Source organism: Gossypium arboreum, chromosome 8 (assembly GCF_025698485.1).
Source record: "Gossypium arboreum isolate Shixiya-1 chromosome 8, ASM2569848v2, whole genome shotgun sequence".
NCBI lineage: Eukaryota > Viridiplantae > Streptophyta > Magnoliopsida > Malvales > Malvaceae > Gossypium > Gossypium arboreum.
The window spans coordinates 63,964,958-63,986,364 of NC_069077.1; the positions used below are offsets into that span (position 1 = coordinate 63,964,958).

The window sequence follows — 21,407 nt, forward strand, 5'->3', positions numbered from 1 at the left end:
TTTTTGAATTCGTAATATTTTGACAGGAGAATGAATGAAGTAGATTGAGATTATGAATCATATATTTTGGTATGATTTTTGGCTTAGGATTTGGCATGATTTGGTATGGATTACAAGTATGAAATTTGTTGATAATGATATGTCATGAATGGTGTATGTTTTGGTTGTGAATTGGTTGAAACTTTGGTATAAAATGTTTCGGTTTTGATGCTTGTAAGGATGGCCCAAAATGGGTGGCAATTTGGCTTTGCAAGTAGCCTATTTTTGTCCACACGGGTAGAGGCACGGGCGTGTGTGGCACACGGGCGTGTCTTATGGCCACATGGACTAGCCAGTATGTATGCCCTATTTTATCACGGCCTAGACACACGGGCATGTCTAATGCCGTGTGAGGCACATGGCCTGCTCACACGGGCTTGTGACCTTTAAAACTTTGAAAAATGTTTAAGTTTTGAAAAATTTTGTATGTGCCTAGTTTAGTCCTGACCCTTTTCTAAAGCATGTTTAAGGTCTCGTTGACCTATATAAGGGACTCTGTAATGATGGTAGACTATGATACTATAATGATTATGGAATGTATGTGAAATATTCTGATATGTCTGGTAATGCCTCTTAGCCCTAGTCCAGTGATGGATACAGGTTAGAAGTGTTACATTTGGTTGGTATGATAGCTATAGTTTAGTCCATTCTAGGACTAACGTAGCATATGTGAGTCTAGCTGTACATGCCATATTTATGAACTGTGATAGCGTAATGAATCCTGAGAATGAAAATGTGCTTTTATATAGTAAATGTGTCCCAAACGAGCCATAGTTGACAATGTCGAGTGTAATGCGCCTGCTCCCACTCTAGGGATAGCACCATCTGATTTTAAAACTGCTACGAGTAGTCATGAGGGAGAGGCTAAGCAAGCCTTTTACCAAATGATGAACGATTGGTTCATGCAATATATGAGAAGTAATCCGGCTGTGTCACAACCTTCACCCCCTCTCAATCCTCCACAAGTCCCTTTCATGCCACAAGTTAATCCGATTTAGTTAAGAAAGCCTCCGGTCGATAAAATTAGAAAATATGGGGCCGAAGAGTTCCATGCTACTTCTAGTGATGGTACTGAGAGAGGTGAATTCTGGCTTGAAAATACGATAAAAGTGTTCGATGAATTGTCATTGACCTGGATGAATGCCTTAACTGTGCCGCTTTGATTTTGAGAGATACGGCGTATCATTGGTGGAAGACACTAATATCTGTGGTTCCAAGAGAATGAGTCACCTGAGATTTCTTTCAAGCTGAATTCCAGAAGAAATACATCAGTCAGAGATTTATTGATCAGAAATACAAAGAACTTCTTGAATTGAAATAGGGTCGTATGTCTATTACAAAATACGAGTGAGAATTTGTGAGACTAAGCCAGTATGCACGAGAATGTGTCTCAACTGAAGCAATTATGTGCAAGAGATTCGAGGATGGCTTGAACGAGGACATCAATTTGTTAGTTTGGATTTTGGAAATAAAAGAGTTTGTTGTGCATGTTGAATGAGCATATAAAGCTGAAGAGCTCGGGAAAGAGAAAAGAAAAGTTGATTTAGAAGCTAGAGATGTGAGAAAGAGATCCGCAAGTAAATCATTCTGCGTCAAAGAATTTCCAAAATGATTTTAGCTTTTCAAAGACTAATGTGGGTCATTCGAGTTGAGATCGTGCAAGATCATATTCGAGCTTTAAAGCTCCAGCTACTTCTGTTGCAAGTGTTGGAATTGTTCGATCTGATCAACACGAGTGTAAACACTATGGTAAAAGACATCCCAGCAATTGTAGATTGTATGATCGAACTTGTTTCAATTGTGCATCTTTAGATCATTTTATCCGTGATTGTCCTGAGTCTATTGGGCAATAGATTATGCAAAATCTGAGACAGAGTAACACCTCAGCTCAAGGTAGACCGCCCAGAAATACGGGAAATGTGAGTGGTAGTCAAAGAGAAGCTAAAGATACCGTAGTACGATCAGAGGCTAGAGCACCTGCTAGAGCCTATGCCATTCGAGCTCGTGAGGAAGCTTCATCTCCCGATGTTATAATTGGTACTTTTACTCTTTATGATACTTTTGTGATTGCATTGATAGATCCAAGATCAATGCATTCGTATATATGCATGAATTTAGTATCCAGTAATACTTTGCCTGTAGAGTCTACTGAATTCGTGATTAAAGTGTCAAACCCCTTAGGTAATAGTGTCTTAGTTGACAAACTATGCAAGAATTGTTCGTTAATGTTTCGAGACATTTACTTTCCGACTGATCTGATGTTATTACCCTTCGATGAGTTTAATATAATTTTGGGTATGGATTGGTTAACTTTGCATGTTGCTATTGTGAATTGAAAACAAAAAACTATTGATTTGAGATGCAAGAATGATGAAATAGTCCGAATTGAATCTAGTGATTTAAATAGGTTGCCAACTGTGATATCTTCGATGAAAGCTCTGAGTTTATGAGAAAGGGTTGTGAAGCTTATTTTGCCTATGTGATTGATTCAAAAGTAACATAAAAGAAAGTTGAATCAGTACCTATTGTCTGTGAATTCCCTGATGTATTTCCTGAGGAACTTCCAAGATTACCTTCAATCCGAGAAGTTAAATTTGGCATAGAGTTAGTACTAGGAACTACTCTGATTTCGATAGCTTCGTATAGAATGGCTTTGACCGAGTTAAAAGAATTAAAGTCTCATTTGCAAGAGTTAACTGATAGAGGATTCACAAGACTGAGTTTCTCACCTTGGGGTATTCTTGTTCTATTTGTGAAAAAGAAAGATGGCATGATGAGAATGTGCATTGATTATAATCAGTTGAACAAAGTGACTATCAAGAATAAATATCCTCTACCTCGAATTAATGATTTTTTTGAGCAGTTGAACGAAGTTACTGTGTTTTCAAAGATAGATTTGAGATCGGACTATTATCAGTTGAGAGTAAAAGATTCAGATATTTCAAAAATTGCTTCCCGAACGAGGTACAACCACTATGAGCTTTTAGTTATGCCTTTCGGATTAACGAATGCACCTGCTATTTTTATGGATTTGATGAATAGAATTTTTAGATCGATTTGGTGTCGTATTCATTGATGACATTTTGATTTATTCGTGTGATGAAAATGAGTATGCCAAACATTTGAGAGTAGTGCTATAGACTTTGCGAGATAAGCAGTTGTATGCGAAGTTTAGCAAATGTGAGTTCTAGTTACGCGAAGTTGGATTTCTGGGACATATTGTGTCAGCATTAGGTATCTGAGTTGATTTGAACAAGATTTCAACTATTTTGGATTGGAAGCCTATGAGAAATGTTTATGAAGTCCACAGTTGTAACACCCCTAACTCGTATCCGTTGCTGAACTAGGGTTAAAGGCATTACCGGACAAAATAAGAACATTAACAATCATGAAATAAGCATGGAAGCATTAAAGATCAATCATCAATATAGAGTCCCTTATATAGGTCATTGAGACCTTAAACATGTATTAGAAAGGGGTCGGGACTAAACTGAAAACATACAAAATTTCTCTAAAATTTAAACATTTTTCAAACAAGTACTGGTCACATGCCCCCTGTGAATAGGCTGTGTGCCTTACACGACATTAGACACGCTCATGTGCCTAGGCCGTGACAAAATAGGGCATACATACTGACTTGCTCATAGGCCACAGGACACACCCATGTGCTTTGGCCGTGGTCGACTCTGACTTAGGCCACACGGCTAGCCGCACACCCGTGTGCCTTGGCCATGCTCAAGCTTGGATTACAATTGTAGGGTACCCCAGGGGACACAGACCGTGCAACAAAGCCGTGGGTCACACACGGCTGAGACACACGCTCGTGTCCCTGCCCGTATAGACAAAAATAGGCCATTTGAATAGCCAACTTTCCACCCCAATTGGGTAAGACCTACAAGCACCAAACCAAGCATATTTGCACAATGATTTATGACCAAATCACAACCAAAACATAAGCCATAAATGACATATCATTGCCAACCAAATTTCCATCTCAATACATCAACCAAATCGTAACAAATCTAAAATAAAATCATACCAAATATAAGTTTCAACTTCATGACCAAACCTAATCAATTACCATAGCTAACACATGCCAAAAGCTTACATATCTTACCATTTCTTATATTCATACACAAACACACTAAATATATCATATTGCCTAATAATTCATATACCAAAACCATATCATAATCACATCCATACCAAGCCATATCACATGGCTAAATATATAAAATAACAAAACGTAATCTAAACACTTCTAGCCTATACATGCTATATTTTAATATATACATTTCCAAAGTACCAAAATGAGGTTCAATAGTGTGGTGATGATCCTTGACGATCCCTGAACTCATAGTAGCTTTGATATCTATAAAACAATGCAAACACACACACAAAGTAAGCTTTCAAAAGCCTAGTAAGTTCGTACCAAAATCAACAATAGTATATAAAATATGAAACAACAACACATAAGTACTTATAAGTTCTCTACTCATCTATCAATTTCATGCCAACAGCATCCATATATTTATACCATTTCAATAAACTTTATATGCATAATACCATCTACCACATAGGTATTAAACTTACCTGAACGTTCCCGTATTCATTCATTTTCATTCTCAACTCTTGTTCGAATATTTTAAGACTTTTCGAAGATTACCAATGCTTTAAACATCTGCACACTTAGTGCTTTAAAGATTAGCCGAAGCTATAATAATTTCGCACGCTTAGTGCTTTCTCAATTAACCGAAGCTATCTCGGTATCGCACACTTAGTGCCTCATATAGCCTAAGCTAGTTTAAATCCCACACTTAGTGCTAAATAGCATTGATTTATCATCGTCTTCATCCAAACTAAATGTATATACAATCTATTTAGAAACAAAGCATCAAAACAAACTTATAACATCATGTTTTATGTACGAACTTACCTCGTACTCGGAGTTGTCGACTCGGATTGTTTACTAAATAACCTTCGACTTCCCAAGGTCTAAATCAGAATTCCACTTTTCTTGATCTATATGTATTCAAAATTGACCCTTTTATTTACTAAATCATTCAAACCAATCCATATACACACAATTAAGGCGTATTGCAAACTAGCCCTCACATTGTCACATTTCGACACTTTAGTCCCTACTTCACAAAATCATAAAATACACAAAGTTCGATTGTACACAAGCTTAGCTGAATTTTCATAGCTCTCATACAAGTACACACATTTCATTTATTTTACATTTTAATCCCTCATTTTATAGAATTCACAATTTAGCCCATTTTACTCAAAATCATCAAAAATCCAAAGACAACACATATAAACCCAACATCAAACTTTCATATTTCATCATATAACAACAGAAAACTCATGAATTTATCCATGGCACATTTCAAATTCATCATCAAAATCAGAAATTGAGGCATGGGCTTAGTAAAACACAAAGTAACAATCACAAAAACGTAGAAATTATTGAAAACAAATAAAAGACGAACCTTGAATTAAGCCTTGTGTGTGTCGAAACCCTAACTCTCTTTTTCTTTTCTTTTACTATGATTTTCGATTGATTATGAACACAAAATGACCATATTTTCATGCCTTTGTTTTATTTTAATTCATTTAATAAGCCATTTACTGATATACCCTTTTAATAACCATTATAAAATCACCTAATGGATGGTTATTAATGTCTATTCAAACTTCTAATGGTCAAATAACCACATAAGGACCTCACAATTAATAAGCCAAATCAAACAGACACTTTTAACATATAGTAAGCAACTTTTACATTTTACGTGATTAAATCCTTTTATCAAACTAAGCATACAAATGATTAAATTTTCATACGAAACTTTCACACATACTAAGTCACACATCATAAGCACGGAAAATAATATTTAACTATTTTTCTGACTCGGATATGTGGTCCCAAAACCAATATTCCGACTAGGGTCTAAATAGGACTATTACAATTCTCCCCTCTTAGGTATTTTCGTCCCCGAAAATCTTACCCTTAAACAGATTCGAATATTGTCGTCTCATAGTATCTTCAGGCTCCCACGTGGCCTCTTCAATACCATGTCGATGCCACATCACTTTGACTAACAGAATTTTCTTATTTCACAGTTCTTTAACCTCACGAGCTAAGATACGGATCGAATTTTCTTCGTAAGTCATATCAGACTGAATATCGATCTTAGACGGGGAAATCACATGTGACGGATCAGATCTGTATCGTTGAAGCATCGATACATAAAACACATCATGAATCTTTTCTAACTCTGGTGGTAACTACAATTTATATGCTACCGATCCAATACTCTCAGTAATCTCATACGGTCCAATGAACCTCAAACTAAATTTTCCTTTTCTACTGAACCGAAGCACTTTCTTCCACAGAGATACCTTTAAAAACACTTTGTCGCTGATCTTAAATTCAATGTCTTTTCTTTTCAAATCTGCATATGATTTCTGATGATTAGAAGCTGTTTTCAGTCTATCTCGGATCACTTTCACTTTTTGTTCAGTTTCTTTTATCAAATCAATCCCATGAATCTTATTTTCGCTAAGCTCCATCCAATACAAAGGTGTACAGCATTTGCAACCATATAAAGCTTCGTACGGTGAAATTTTAATACTCGACTGAAAACTATTATTATAAGCAAATTCAATCAAAGGAAAATACTGTTCCCATGTACATTCAAACTCAAGAATACAACATCTCAACATATCCTCGAGTATCTAGATAATCTGCTCGGATTGACCATCCGTTTGCGGGTGAAAAGTAGTACTGAAATGCAATTTAGTACCCAGAGCGTCTTGCAACTTCTTCTAGAATCGTGATGTGAATCTCAGGTCTCTGTCTGATACAATAGATAATGGCACACCATGCAATCTCACAATATTGGAAATGTATAACTCAGCCAACTTATCTAGTGAGTAATCAGATCGTACCGGAATAAAATGGGCTGATTTCATCAATCGATCAACTACAACCTAGATAGCATCTTTCTTTCTCGGAGACAAGGGTAAACTCAAAACAAAATCCATTGTTACTCGATCCCATTTCCACTCCGGAAGCATGATCAGTTGTAACAAACCAGATGACACCAGATGTTCAGCTTTAACTTGCTGACAAATTAAACATTTTGAAGCAAAGTTAGAAATATCTCTTTTCATTCCGAACCACCAATAATACTGTTTCAGATCATTATACATTTTTGTACTACCCGGATGCATAGATAACCGACTATTGTGAGCTTCACTCAAAATCATCTGAATTAACTCTGAATTTGTCGAAACACAAATTCAATCTCGGAATCTTAGACAATCATCTTTATCAACTCTAAATCCTGAATCAGACTCTAAATCACACTGAGCTCTTTTAGCTAAAATCTCATTACCAATCTTCTGAGCTTCAATAATCTGCTATAAGAACAAAGGTCTTGCTTTCAATTCAGCTAAAACTGAACCATCATCGAATGGAACCAAATGAGCATTCATCGTACGTAAAGCAAACAATGACTTTCGACTCAAGGCATCAGCAACAACATTTGCTTTTCCCGAATGATAATCCATCACAAGTTGGTAGTCTTTTAGCAGTTCTAACATCTTCCTTGTCGCATATTCAGATCTTTTTGAGTCGTTAGATATTTCAAACTCTTATGATCAGAATATACATGACATTTCTCACCGAACAAGTAGTGACGCCAAATCTTTAGAGCAAACACAATCGCGGCTAACTCAAGATCGTGTGCCAGATAGTTCTTTTCGTGTGGCTTTAACTATCTCGATGCATAAGCAATAACTTTGCCTTCTTGCGTTAAAACACATCCCAGACCGATCAACAAAGCATCACTATATATCACAAATTCTTTACCCGATTTGGGTTGTATCAATACCAGAGCTTCAATCAACAAAGTTTTCAACTGATCGAAGCTGTTCTGACACTTTTCAGACCACTCAAATTTAGCATCTTTTTGAAGCAGCTTTCTCAACAGAGTCACAATCATAGAAAAGTATTTTATGAACCTTTTATAATAACCGGTGAGTCTCAAAAAACTACAAAATTCAGAGACATTCCTCAGAGGTTTCCAATCCAGAATAGCCGAAATCTTGCTTGGATCAACTCAAATACTAGATGCTGATACAATATGACCCAAAAAACCAACTTCTCGCAACCAAAATTCACATTTACTAAACTTCACATATAACCGTTTATCTCATAGAATCTGTAGCACTAATCTCAGATGCTCGGTATGTTCGAATTCATCACGTAAAAAAATCAATATGTCATAAATGAATACTACAACAAATTGATCTAGATACGGTCTGAAAATTCTATTCATCAAATCCATAAAGATAGCAGGTGCATTAGTTAATCCAAAAGGCATAACTAAGAATTCATAATAGTCATACCTTGTTTTGAAAGCAGTTTTTTAAACATCTGAGTCTTTTACTCGCAATTGATAATAGCCTTATCTCAAATCTATTTTCAAAAACATAGTAGCTCCTTTCAACTGATCAAACAAATCATCAATTCGGGGCAGAGGATACCTATTCTTGATAGTCACTTTATTCAACTGACGATAATCTATACACATTCTCATTGTACCATCTTTCTTTTTCACAAATAGAGCCAGAGCACCCCAAGGTGAGAAACTCGATCTAGAAAATCCTCTTTGTGTCAATTCTTGCAACTGAGATTTTAATTCTTTTAATTCGGTCAGAGCCATTCTATACGGAGCTATCGAAATCAGATTAGTACCAGTGCCAATTCCAGAAGTTCTTCAGGAAACACATTAGGGAACTCGCAGACAACAGGCACAGATTCAACTTTTTTTTTGACATTCTCGAATCAATCACATATGCAAAATAAGCTTCATAACCCTTTCTCACCATACTCAAAGCTTTCATCGAAGATATTACAACAGGCAATCGATTCAAATCACTAGATTCAATTCTAACTATTTCATCATTCCTGAATTTTAAATCAATAGTTTTTCATTTGCAATTCCCAACAGCATTATGCAAAGTTAACTAATCCATACCCAAAATTATATCAAATTTATCAAAAGGTAAATCATTAGATTAGCCGGAAAACAAGTGTCTCGAAACATTAACAAACAATTCTTGTAGACTTTATCAACCGAAACACATCTGCCTAGGGGGTTCGAAACTCTAATTACAAATTCAGTAGACTCTATAGGCAAAGTCTTGCTATTCACTAAGTTCATGCATATATATGAATATGTTGATCCAAGATCTATCAAAGCAATCACAGAAGTATCATAAAGAGTAAATGTACCCGTAATCACATCTGGCGACAAAGCTTCCTCACGAGCTCAGATAGCATAGGCTCTAGCAGGTGCATGAGCCTCTGATCTAACAACTGTATCTTTTGTCCCTCTCTGACTGCCACTTATATTTCCTGTATTTCTAGGAGATCTACCACGAGAAGCGTTGCCACTCTGCCTCGGATTCTAAACATTATCTTTTTCAGCTAAATCTAGGCAATTTTTTATAAAATGATTTCATGAACCACAACTATAACAAGCTCAATTATTACTCCTTCCCCAGCACTCTCCAAAATGTCGGCTTCTACATTGATCACATTCAGGTTTTTCTTTCTTTGCATTACTAACACTGGCAACATATGTAGCTGGAGCTTTAAAGCTCGATTGCGATCTAGCACGATCTCTATTCGAATGTTCCACAGTAGCCTTTGGACGGCTATTATCATCTCTGAATTTCTTTGTTGTAGACTGAAATGACTTGCTCGATGATTTTTTTCGTACCTCTTTAGCTTCAAAATCAGCTTTTCTTTTCTCTTTCCCAAGATCTTCATCTTTACATGCTCGTTCAACCAACATAACAAATTCTTTGATTTCCAGAATTCTGACTAACAGACGAATATCTTCGTTTAAGCCATCCACGAATCTTTTGCACATTATTGCTTCCGTAGATACACATTCAAGAGCATACTAACTTAATCTTAGGAATTCCCATTCGTATTCTGTGATAGACATATGTCCTTTTTTAAATTCATGAAACCCTTTACGTTTCTGATCAATGAATCTCTGACTGATATATTTCTTCCGGAATGCAGCTTGAAAGAAATCCCAAGTAACCCGTTCACTCGGAACCACAGATGTCAAAGTCTTCCACCAATGATACACCGTATCTCTCAGAAGGAAAACAACATATTTTATGTATTCTTCAGGATTTAATGATAATTCGTCAAACACTTTTATTGTGTTCTCTAGCCAAAACTCGGCTTTTTGAGCATCATCGCTTGTTATAGCTCGAAACACTTCAGTCCTATATTTTCTAATCTTATCGAATAGTGGTCTACTTAACTGAACCGGATTCACTGGTGGCGTAACAATAGTTTGAGAAGAATTAACCAATGGTGGAGGTTGTTGTACAGCCGAATTGGTTTTAATTTATTGGGTGAACCAATCATTCATCATTTGATAGAAGGCTTTTCTAGCCTCACCATCATGACTACTCGTAGCCGGTTAAGAATTAGATGGCATCGTCCCTTGCACAAGAGTAGGCACATTGCTTTCAACATCATCCGCTACGACTCTTTTGGGATCCATTTGCTATATAAAAGCACATTTCAATGTCAGGATTCATCACACTATCGCAGTTCAAAAATATGACATGTATAGCTAGACTCACATACACTATGGCAACCTAGAATCGACTAAACCATAGCTTTGATAGTAATAAAATGTAACACCCCTAACCCGTACCCGTTGCCGAACTAGGGTTGAAGGCATTAGCAGAGAAAATTGAAACATTAACATTCATTAAATAAGCATCGAAGCATTACAGATCAATCATCAGTATAGAGTCCCTTATATAGGCCATCGAGACCTTAAAATTGTATTAAAAAGGGGTCGGGACTAAACTGAACACATACAAAATTTCTCCAAAATTTAAACATTTTTCAAACCAGTGCTGGTCACACGCCCGTGTGAACAGTTTGTGTGCCTTACATGACATTAGACACGCCCGTGTGTTTAGGCCATGACAAAATAGGGCATACATACTGACTTGCTCACACGAACACAAGACACGCCCGTATGCCTTGGCCGTGCTCGAGCCTGACTTACAATTGTAAGGTACCCCAAGGGACACACAACCGTGCAACAAAGCTGTGTGTCACACACGCTTGTGTCCCCGCCTGTGTGGACAAAAATAGGCCATTTGAATAGCCAGCTTGCCATCCCAATTGGGTCAGACCTACAAGCACCAAACCAAGCATATTTGCACAACAATTTATGACCAACTCACAAGCAAAACATAAGCCATTCATGACATATCATTGCCAACCAAATTTCCATCTCAATACATCAACCAAATCGTAACAAATCTAAAATAAAATCATACTAAACATAAGTTTCAACTTCATGACCAAACCTTATCAATTACCATAGCTAACACATGCCAAAAGCTTACATATCTTACCATTTCTTATATTCATACACAAACACACTAAATATATCATATTGCCTCATAATTCATATACCAAAACCATATCATAATCACATCCATACTAATCCATATCACATGGCTAAATATATACAATCACAAAACAAAATCTAAACACTTCTAGCCTATACATGCTATACTTTAATATATACATTTTCAAAGTACCAAAATGAGGTTCGATAGTGTGGTGATAATCCTTGATGATCCCTGAACTCATAGTAGCTTCGATATCTAAAACAATGCAAACACACACACAAAGTAAGCTTTCAAAAGCTTAGTAAGTTCGTACCAAAATGAACAACAACTTATAAAATATGAAACAACAACACATAACTACTTATAAATTCTCTACTAATCTATCAATTTCATGCCAACATCATCCATATATTTACACCAATTCAAGAAACTTTATATGGATAATACCATCTACCACATAGGTAGTAAACTTACCTCTTGTTTAGATTTTTTAAGACTTTTCGAATATTACCAATGCTTTAAACATCTGCACACATAGTGCTTTAAAGATTAACCGAAGCTATAATAATTCCGCACACTTAGTGCTTTCTCAATTAACCGAAGCTATCTCAGTATCATACACTTAGTGCCTCATATAGCTGAAGCTGGTTTAAATCACACACTTAGTGCCAAATACCATTGATTTATCATCTTATTCATCCAAACTAAATGTATATACATTCTATGAATAAGCAAAGCACCAAAACATACTTATAACATCATGTTTTACGTACGAACTTACCTTGTACTTGAAGTTGTTGACTCGGATTGTTTATTCAATAACCTTCGACTTCCCTCGGTCTAAATCTAAATTCCTCTTTTCGTGAGCTATATGTATGCAAAATTAACCCTTTTATTCATAAATCATTCAACCAATCCATATACACACAATTAAGGCATATTGTAAACTACCCCTTACATTTTCACATTTCGACACTTTAGTCCCTAATTCACAAAATCACAAAATACAAAAAGTTTGCTTGTACACAAGCTTAGCCGAATTTTCATAGCTCTCATACAAGTCCACACATTTCATTTATTTCACATTTTAGTCCTTCAATTTATAGATTTCACAATTTAGCCCATTTTACTCAAAATCATCAAAAATCCAAAGACAACACATATAAACCCCACATCAAACTTTCATATTTCATTATATAACAACATAAAACTCATGAATTTATCCATGGAACATTTCAATTTCATCATAAAAATGAAAAATTGAGGCATGGGCCTAGTAAAACACAAAGCAATGATCACAAAAACATATAAATTATTGAAAATAAATAAAAAAAAACCTTGAATTAAGCCTTGTGTGTGCCAAAACCCTAACTCTCTTTTTCTTTTCTTTTACTATGATTTTTGGTTGATTATGAACACAAAATGGCCATATTGTCATGCTTTTGTTTTATTTTAATTCATTTAGTAAACTATTTACTATTTTACCCTTTTAATAACCATTATAAAATCACCTAATGGATGGTTATTAATGTCTATTCAAACATCTAATGGTCAAATAACCACATAAGGACCTCAAAATTTATAAGCCAAATCAAAATGACACTTTTAACATATAGCAAGCAACTTTTACATTTTACGCGATTAGGTCCTTTTATTAAATTAAGCACACAAACAATTAAATTTTCATACGAAACTTTCACACATACTAATTCACACATCATAAGCATGAAAAATAATATTTAACTATTTTTTTGACTCGGATATGTTGTCCCAAAACCACTATTCTGACTAGGGTCTAAACTGGACTATTACAGCAGTTTTTTGGGACTTGCTGATTATTACCAAAGATCTGTAAAAGGCTTTTTCTATGATTGCAACTCCGTTGAAGAAACTACTTCAGAGAGATGTGAATTTGAATGGTCTGATAAATGTCAGAAAAGCTTTGATCAGTTGAAAGCCCTATTGACTAAAGCTCCGGTGTTAGTACAACCAGAATTGGGTAAAGAATTTGTGATCTACAGTGATGCTTCATTGAACGGTCTGGGATGCGTTTTGATGCAGGAAGGCAAAGTCATAGCCTATGCTTCAAGACAGTTAAAGCAGCATGAAAAGAACTATGCGACACACGATCTTGAATTAGCAGTTATTGTATTCACTTTGATAATCTGGCGACATTATCTGTTTGGTGAGAAATGTCAAGTATATTCTGATAATAAAAGCTTTAAATATATGATGACTCACAAAGATTTGAATCTGTGACAGAGAAGATGGTTAGAGTTACTGAAAGACTAAGAGCTTATTATTGACTATCATCCGGGAAATGCCAATGTTGTTGCTGATGCTTTTAGTCAAAAATTGTTATTTGCATTGTGTGCGATGAATACTCATTTGGTTCTGTCTGATGATGGTTCAGTTTTAGCCGAATTAAAAGTGAGACTATTGTTTTTACAATAGATTATTGATACTTAGAAAGTTGATAATGAGATAATAGCGAAACGAGCTCAGTGTGAAATGAATTCTGATTCAGAATTTAAAATTGATACTGGTGATTGTTTGAGATTCAAAGGCTGAATTTGTGTTTCGAGAAATTTAGAGTTAATTCAGATGATTTTGAATGAAGCACATTGTAGTCGGTTATCTTTACATCCAAGTAGTACAAAAGTGTATAATGATTTGAAACAGCATTACTGGTGGCCTAGAATGAAAAAAGATATCTTTGATTTTGTTTCGAAATGTTTGATTTTTTAGCAAGTTAAAGCTGAACATCAAGTGCCATCTAGTTTGTTACAATCGATTATGATTCCCGAATGGAAGTGGGATAGAGTGACGATAGATTTTGTTTTGAGTTTGCATTTATCTTTAAGAAAGAAAGATGTGATTTGGGTTGTGGTTAACAGATTGATGAAATCTACTCATTCTATTCTAGTACGATCCAATTACTCGCTTGATAAGTTAGCTGAGTTATATATATCCAATATTGTGAAATTGCACGGGGTGCCATTGTCTATTGTGTCAGATAGAGATCCGAGATTTACTTTGAAGTTTTGGAAGAAATTACAAGAGGCTTTAGGTACGAAATTGCACTTCAGTACTACTTTTCACCCGCAGATGGATGGCCAATCCAAAAAAATTATTCAAATTCTTGAGGATATGTTGAGATGTTGCATTCTTGAGTTTGAAGGTACATGGGAACAATATTTTCCATTGATTGAATTTGCTTATAATAATAGTTTTCAATCGAGCATTAAAATGGCACCGTACAAAGCCTAATATGGTCGTAAATGCAGTAAGCCTTTGTATTGCACTAAACTCAGTGATAATAAGATTCACGGGGTCAATTTGATAAAAGAAACAGAACAGAAGGTAAAAGTGATTCGTGAAAGCTTGAAAGTGGCATCCGATTAATAGAAATCGTACGTAGATTTGAAAAGAAAAGACATTGAATTCGAGATCGATGATAAAGTATTTTTGAAAGTGTCTTCTTGGAAGAAAGTATCTGATTTGGCAGAAAAAGCAAATTGAGTCCGAGGTTCATCGGGTCGTATGAGATTATCGAACATATCGGGCCAGTTGCATAGAGATTGTTGTTGCCACCTGAGTTAGAAAAGATTTGTAATTTGTTTCACGTATCAATGATTTGAAGATACAGAACTGATCCCTCGCATGTGATTTCTTCGTTTGAGATAGAAATTCAGTTTGATATGACATATGAAGAAAAACCGAACCGTATCTTAGCACGGGAGGTTAAAGAATTGCAAAATAGGAAAATCCTGTTAGTTAAATTGATGTGGCATCGACACAGTGTTGAAGAGGCTACATGGGAGCCCCGAAGATGCTATGAGACAGCAATATCTGAATTTGATCGATAATAAGATTTTCGACGACGAAAATCCCTAAGGGGGAGAGCTGTAACAGCCCGATTTAGACCCTAGTTGGAATAGTGGTTTCGGGACCACAGATCTGAATCAAAAAAATATTTTAATATTATTTTTCGTGCTTATTATATGTGAATTAGTATGTGTGAAAATTCCATATGAAAATTTGATTGTTTGTGTGCTTAATTTGATAAAAGGACCTAATTGCGTAATATGTAAAAGTGGCTTTCCATATTGTGAAAGTGTCTACTTGCCATGGGTTTCTAAAGCAAAGGTTCTTATGTTATTATTAACCCATTGAAAATGTTAATGGACATAAATGGCCTAATGTTAATGTTTTGATAATGTTTTCATTAAGGGTAAAATTGGTATTTAGTTAATAATTATTAATTAAAGTAAAACAAAAGCATGAAAATTAAGCCATTAGTGTTCATATTGCCGAAAATCAAAAAGAATAAAAGAAAGAAAACTTAAGCTAGGGTTCGGCTATTGATATTGGTAATTAAGGTATAGTTTTTGATCCGTTTTTAATAATTTCTACGTTTTTGTAATTGTTGCTTTGTGTTTTACTAAGCCCATGCCTCAATTTCTGAAATTGATTATGATTTTAAGATATACCATTAATGAAACTATGATTTTTATGAAGTTTGATGATTGTATATGGAAGCTTGATGTTAGGTTAACATGTTTTGTCTTAGAATTTTTGATGAATTTGAGTAATTTGGGCTAAATTGTGAAAATGAGAAATTGAGGGGCTAAAATTTGAAATAAATGAAATATGTGGGCTTATATGAACACTATGAATATTCAGCCAAGTATGTGAAAAAAGAAATTTTGTGTATTTTGTGATTTTTTGAATTAAGGACTAAAGTGTTAAAATGTGAAAATGTGAGGGCTAATTTGTAAAATGCCCTAAATGTGTGTTTACGTATTGATTTGAATGAATGTCAGATTGAATAAGTCAAATTTGAATTTATATAGATCAAGAACCAAAGAAAACGAAATTAGATCGAGGAAAGTCGAAAGTCGTCGAATAGTCGATTCCATTCATTCGATTCCGTACGAGATAAGTCAATATACAAACAAATGTGTTTGAATCCATTTAGTTATGATTGTATGCTATTGAAAGGTAATGAATGACTTTGGAAGATGAATATGTGGAATTGTGAAAGCATCAACAGTGTTTTGACATCTGGAAAGCCGCGTACAAACCATAGGAATAGTTAGGATACATATGTCATGACATAAGATCTGATATGTGATTTCATGTAAGACCACGTCTGGGACATTGGCATTGACTTATGATTTCGTGTAAGACCATGTTGGGACATCAGCATCGTATTTGATTTCATGTAAGACCTTGTCTGGGACAGTGGAATCGATATTTGATTACATGTAAGACCACGTTTTGGACGTTGGCATTGTATGAGGTTTCTGAGCTATCTGAGTATCCTTACTGATTTCGAACGGTTCAACAGCCATTCTAAGAAAATGGATGAATATGTGAATGTGTATTCGATTCAGGTACGTTTGAATTGTATACCATGTTTGAAAATAAAAGGTAAGTACATGTACTTTTGTGAACATATGATATAAGTATGAGTTGCTATAAGAATGAGATATGATATATATATGTGAATCATGATCATATGAAAGATAAGAGACATATGGCTATGTGAATGTATTTTGTCTTGAGTTATATGAATGAATTGATCTAGATTGATGTTATGTGTTAAATATATTTGTATATGGCTTACTAAGCTTTTGAAAGCTTACTTTGTATGTGTTTTCAATTAATTTATAGATATCGAAGCTACAGGAAGCTCGGGGACCGTCGAGGATCATCACCACAATATCAAACTCTATTTTGGTACCTTTTGAAAATGTGAATATTGAAGTATGGCATGTATAAGCTAGAAGTATTTGATTATGTTTTGTAATGTGTATGTCTAGCCATGTGATATGGCTTGGGTATGGATGAGATTATGAATAAATTTTAGTATATGTTTTGTGTTAAAAAATGGTATGTTTTGATGCACTCTTAAATGACCAAATGAAATGGTCAATTTTGGTAAGTTGTGGTATGTGCATATTTTGGAATTGGTAATATTTTGACATGAGAATGAGTGAAGTAGATTGAGATTATGAATCATATATTTTGGTATGATTTTTGGCTTAGGATTTGGCATGATTTGGTATGTATTACAAGTATGAAATTTGTTGATAATGATATGTCATGAATGGTGTATGTTTTGGTTGTGAATTGGTTGAAAATTTGGTATAAATTTTTTTGGTTTTGATGCTTGTAGGGATGGCCCAAAATGGGTGGCAAATTGGCTTTGCAAGTAGCCTACTTTTGTCGTCACAGGCAGAGACACGAGTGTGTGTCTTAGCTGACTGCGACACACAGTTATGTTACATGGCCGTGTGTCCCTTGCGGTACCCTAGGATTTAAAGTCAGTATACCCTACAGTTTTGACATGGCCTAGACACACTGGCGTGTCTATCGGTCATGTGTGGCATACGGGCTAGCACATGGGCGTGTGGTTGGCCGTGTAACCCATGTTAGTAACCTCTTTAATTTTCACACGGTCTGGCACACGGGTGTGTCTTGTGGCTATGTGGACAAGTCAATATGTATGCCCCGTTTTGCCACGTCCTAGACACACAGGCGTGTCTAATGCCGTGTGAGGCACACGGCCTGCTCACATGGCCATGTGACCTTTACAACTTTGAAAAATGTTTAAGTTTTGAAAAATTTTGTATGTGCCTGGTTTAGTCCCGACCCTTTTCTAATGCATGTATAAGGTCTCGTTGACCTATATAAGGGACTCTGTAATGATGTGTGACTATGATACTATAATCATTGTAGAATGTATGTGAAATGTTTTGATATGTCCAATAATGCCTCTTAACCCTAGTCCGACAATTGATACAGGTTAGGGATGTTACAGCCATCCACAGCAACGGAGCCAAAACTTGATCGGTTATTTAATGTTGTAGCAATAATGTGCAAGTGTACACTGTCGATGCAAGTATAGTAGACAAATATGAGTCTGTTGGATATAGATGCCACGAGGATGGTTGTCTTTTGTTTTTCAATGTCAATACAATAAATGGATGGAAATGAGATAAATTGTGAGAGTAGTTGTCAAAGCAATAACTTGAAAACAACAAGACAAAATATGATAATGATAAACTAGGATCCCTAACATGAAAATTCAACAGAATGCTAAGTGCTCACAAGGTAAAAGAGGATAAGTGATTGTCGATGCCTTAAATTGCAATGAATATCTTACCAAGCTTAATGATAAACCGTAAGTTATACATGTTTTTATCCCATGCTTAGCACATTTATGGATGGTTTCTCCTTATATTTGGTGAATTTGACACTCCTAATTCTTTAATTTCATGTTTTATACTTAGGTGAGCATAGGAGAGTAAAAAGAGCGAGAAATAGGCCGAAAACAGAGAAAATGGACCCACATGGGAAATTAACAAGGCCTGGGCTTCCTCACACGGGCGTGTCCCATAGCCGTGTCCCTTTGGTAGGATTGAAGCACGACTTACACGGGCAGACTACACGCCCGTGCCAATTAAACAGCCTTGACCACGGGCTGGAGTAATCGCACAGGGGCGTGTCACACGGGCGTGTCCTTGCCGAGCCCAAGTATAACCCTATTCGAAAAAGGCCAATTTTAAGGGCTCTTAGGCATTCTAAAGCCTATTTAAACACCTAATGAGGAAATTAGGAAGGGGACGCAGAGTAGGAGGCAAGGAATTACTCAAGGGAAGCCGATTGGTCCATTTTAGAAGCTGGATTCATCATTAAGACTTAAGATCTCCCTTCAATTTCCACTGAGGGGTTTTGGGTTTTCTTTATGTTTTGTATTCATTATTCTTATGAGATGTTTTCTTCTATAATTATGAGATAAACCCCCTAAATACCTAAGAGGAATGAAACCTAAGATGGATCTTGTTGTTATTATCTGAATTGTATGATAAATATTTGACTTGTTCTTAATTATGTGTTCTTAATTCTTGTTTTAATATTCCAGGATATTGATTCAAGTTAATGCTCTTATTCAGAGAAGGAATAGATCCTGTCTAAGAGTAAATTTGTCATAATTAAGCAGAGTTGATTGCACGCCTAGAGATAGGGTGATAAGATTTTACCAGATTAGGGTGAAACCTAATAAGGGGATCCATAGATCGAGTTAACGCAACACTAGGTGTTAATTAGAAAGAGATTTCAATTAATCAACCTAGGGTTAGACGTTATTAGTCTCGAGAGAGATAATAATATAACTTAGGGATTTCTACAGATCAAGTCAAATGAATAAATCGTCAGATTCAGAGTCAAATAATAAGTGAAGTCTAGGTGGATTTTTCCTTGGGTATTGTCTTAATCAATCGAATTTTCCCAAAAGCTTTTCCCCAATTTCTCTCTGTGCACTCTTAGTTTAGTTAGTTTAGATAACCAAATCCCTTAATTTTTAGGCTAGATAATAAAAAGAAGGTAATTACTAGTACTATTGGTTCCTTTGGGTTCGACAATTTGGTCTTGCTAAAGCTATACTACTGTTCGATAGGTACACTTGCCTTCATCATGATAATAGTTAGTTTCAAGAATGCTTAGTTATAAATTTTTAAAACCTGTCGCGAATATCACGTACCAAATTTTTGGCACCGTTTTCGGGGAACTAGGATATTAGGAACACTCAATTTTTATTACTTTAGCCATTCTACTTTATTTGTAATTTAAATTTTTATTTTCTTTTCTAATTTTTCTTTTCTTTATCCCTGGCAGGTTTTTATAGTGTATGACTAAAAGAAACCCATCAAGACCATTGCAGTTTGATAGTGAGATCGATCGCATAATTTGTAGAAACCAAAGAGAAATAAGACGAAGCTTAAGATACACAGAGGAAGAGCAAGAGGACGATATTTCAACCACAACCGAGGAGATGGCTGACAACCAAGAAAATCCACTACCTCCTGTGATTGCTGCTAATCAGAATCCTACTCTGCATACTATGTATGATTATGTTAAACCTTCTTTAAGAGGAACTGAATCGAGCATAGTTAGGCCTGTTGTTGCTGCTAATAATTTTGACCTAAAACCTAACACCATTCAAATGATCCAATAGTTTGTTCAGTTTGATAGTTTGCACGACGAGGATCCCACGCTAACGTGGAAAATTTCATAGAATTTTGCGACACTTTTAAAATCAATGGCATTTCTGATGACGCCATTCGCCTTCAATTGTTTCCCTTTTTGTTGAGGAATAAGACTAAACAATGGTTGAACTCATTACCATGAGGGTCAATCACTACTTGGGAACAAATGACCAAAAAGTTTGTACTAAAATATTTTCCGTCGGCTAAAATAGCCAAATTACGTAATGATATCTCTTCTTTTCTGCAGATGGATTTAGAAACACTCTACGATGCATGGAAGAGATACAAGAACCTTTTGAGAAGATGCCCTCACCATGCGTTACCAATCTGGCTACAGGTTCAAACATTTCATAATGGCCTGAATCCTTCGACTCGACAGATGATCGACGCAGCCGCTGGCGGAACTATCAATAATAAGACACCTGAACATGCTTATGAATTTATAGAAGAGATGTCACAGAATAATTATCAGTGGCAAATCATGAGGACAAAGCCAAAAAAAGTAGCCAACGTTTATAACGTCGATTCGGTCACGATGCTCTCTAATCAGGTAGAACTCTTGAATAAGAAAATTGACAATTTTCTTAGTTCTTCACAGGTTCACCCAATAATGCAGTTTGAAGCAAGTGGAGGTGGATTGAGCAATCCAGATTACCTACCCTATGGCCACAACATGGAGAACAAGCAGTTAAATTACATCGGTAATAATCCTCGATCTAAAAAGAATCCTTATAGTTTACAAATGCAGGTTGGAGGAACCACCCAAATTTCTCATGGGGAGGCCAAGGGCTCGAAGCTCATATAGGTCAGCTCGCTAAATTGATATCTGAATGA

At 35.6% G+C, this 21,407-nt stretch overlaps 1 non-coding gene across 1 annotated transcript; it reads right to left on the minus strand.

The window, feature by feature from the left end:
- Positions 1-20,787: 20,787 nt before the first annotated feature.
- Positions 20,788-20,894, minus strand: LOC128279602 (small nucleolar RNA R71). The gene has a single exon (XR_008269803.1). It is a non-coding gene; the product is annotated as a small nucleolar RNA R71 (small nucleolar RNA).
- Positions 20,895-21,407: the final 513 nt, after the last annotated feature.